The sequence below is a fragment of the Tupaia chinensis genome, unplaced genomic scaffold (genome assembly GCF_000334495.1).
Source record: "Tupaia chinensis unplaced genomic scaffold, TupChi_1.0 Scaffold149922_1, whole genome shotgun sequence".
Taxonomy (NCBI): domain Eukaryota; kingdom Metazoa; phylum Chordata; class Mammalia; order Scandentia; family Tupaiidae; genus Tupaia; species Tupaia belangeri.
This window is the reverse complement of record NW_006209766.1, coordinates 577,814-580,344: the sequence shown is the minus strand read 5'-3', so window position 1 is coordinate 580,344 and position 2,531 is coordinate 577,814.

Sequence of the window (2,531 nt, the reverse complement as noted above, 5' to 3'; positions counted from 1 at the left end):
CGGCAGGGTAGAAAAATTTTCCTTTTTAAACGAATTATAAAACCATAGCTTTATAAATCAGTGGAAAGTGGCTTACAGAGAGCACTATCAGATGTGTTTACATCACATCTTATTCACTTTCTTTTTTAACAGTCTTAATACTTTGGCATTGCTGTGTTCGTATTTATGTATTCCTTACCTATAGCTCTGATAGCTTTAATTTTCTAAGCAGTCTGTCTGCAGGTGTGCACATCTGTCGTGCCTGGCTGAAGTATAGTGGAAGCCATCGGTACTGACGTACAGTAGTCACGACTTGTTGACATTTCCATTAGAAACTTTAATCTTGGATTGTTTATGCATAACTGTGGATTTATGTTGTATGGGGCTGGAAGTTGACAGGATTTCAGCTATCATTTGTGAATTTTGATTTAGATTCCTTGCGTATATCAGAATCTTGTTTTTAAAAATAAGTGTGTGGAAAGCATTTCTTTTAATCGGCTCTCTAACACAAAATATTTACTTTTCAAAACAGTTGTTGGACAGTTAATAGTGTGACCTGGATCATCATTTTGTATTGATTTGAAATGTAAAACTTAGAAACATATTTTAGGTCAGCACCATAGCCTAGTGGCTAAAGGAGCTGCATCCCACCTGACTGACTGCAGTTCAAATCTCAGTCCTTATGGCTTGAAAAATACACCAGACACATGCATGAATGCCCAAATCCCAACAAGGTGGAGAAATGAAGAAGGATCAACAGTGTGACCACACCCCATAGGGAGTTGCTTTTTCACTTTCCCTCTCTCTTTCTCTCTCTCTGTCTTTTTCTCTCTGACTAATGCGTGTGCCCTCTGAAATCTTTTTTTTTTTATATTTTAAAAGTAATGGTATTGCTTAGCTTAATATTATTTGTAGTTTGGATCATTTAAATCTAATGAGAATATCAGTCAAGAATATTTTTCTTTGTAAGTTTTATACCATATAAGTGAAGGCTTAAAAAATAAGGTAAAAAGTAAAATATAGCCAACATGCAAAATTCCTATTTACTTTTATTACATAAAAGTAATTTGAATGCTTACCTAATAAATTCTGAGTGGTTATTATTTATTTTTTCTTTTTTTGGAGAGGTTTTTGCTATAGGGCACGTGCATTCGCCAGAAAGACAGAGAGACAGAAAGCACCCCCTAGGGGGGATAGCCATGCTGCAATCCTTTCTCCTCCATTCTCCTCTCGGGATCTTGGGCACGCACACACACACGCCCAGCATGAGTTTTTAAGTCGCCGGGTCTGGAATTTGAACCGCGGCTGACTACATGGGAGTCCAGTGACATAGCCATTATGCTAACTACTGGTCCTTGAGTGGTTATTTAATACATCTTTCGGTAGGTGGTATTTAATGTTTTTAGAAGAAGTAAGGATTTCCAGTCATGAGTGATGAAATAATCAAATTTCTTTATTAGTGATTATAAGTATGGCTTAAATTACTTTGTGTGTCATTATTTTTAACCCATAGAGTTTTAAGTGATCAAAATGATGATTCAAAAATAAATTCTAGAAAATTTAGGATAGTGTTGATTCTATTCCTGTAACAGAACCTCAGTGGAATTCTTCTGGAAGCCTGTTAGGAATTTGTTTATTTTCTTTTCTTAAAGGTGGTCTCAACATATCATGATCTTCCCGCCTCAGCATCTATGAGTCGCGGAGATTGCAGGCATGTGCTGCCACACCTGCCCCGTAGGTTGGACCAGCAGTTGAACTCAGGCCTCCCATGTGGCTCCAGTGGAGTATAGCATCTTAGCAGTGCACATCACTGCAGCTGGACTATGATTTTATTGTCTCTTACATTGTAGGTCTGGTTAGATGCCATTTAAATAATGGTACAAACACTGACTCTTTTTAGAAGAAGTAAGGATTTCCAGTCATGAGCGATGAAATAATCAAATTTCTTTATTAGTGATTATAAGTATGGCTTAAATTACTTTGTGTGTCATTATTTTTAACCCATAGAGTTTTAAGTGATCAAAATGATGATTCAAAATTAATTCCAGAAAATTTAGGATAGTATTGATTCTATTCCTATAACAGAACCTCAGTGGAATTTTTTTGGAAGCCTGTTAGGAATTTATTTTGTTTTCTTTTCTTAAAGATGGTCTCAACATATCATGATCCTCCCTCCTCAGCATCTATGAGTCACAGAGATTGCAGGCATGTGCTGCCACACCTGCCCCTGCCACACCCGCCCCGTAGGTTACACCAGCAGTTGAACCCAGGCCTCCCATGTAGCTCCAGTAGAGTATAGCGTCTTAGCAGTGCACATCACTGCAGCTGGACCATGATTTTATTGTCTCTTACATTGTAGGTCTGGTTAGATGCCATTTAAATAATGGTACAAACACTGACTCTTTAGTAGCATTATTTTGATAAGACTTTGTAATATTTAAATAGCAACCTTCTCGACTATTTTTTTTTTTAATCTAGGATTTGGGGACCAGCAGATGGTTACATGGCTGGATTCCATGTAGTCAACCGTGGTTCGAGTCTCAGAACCAGTG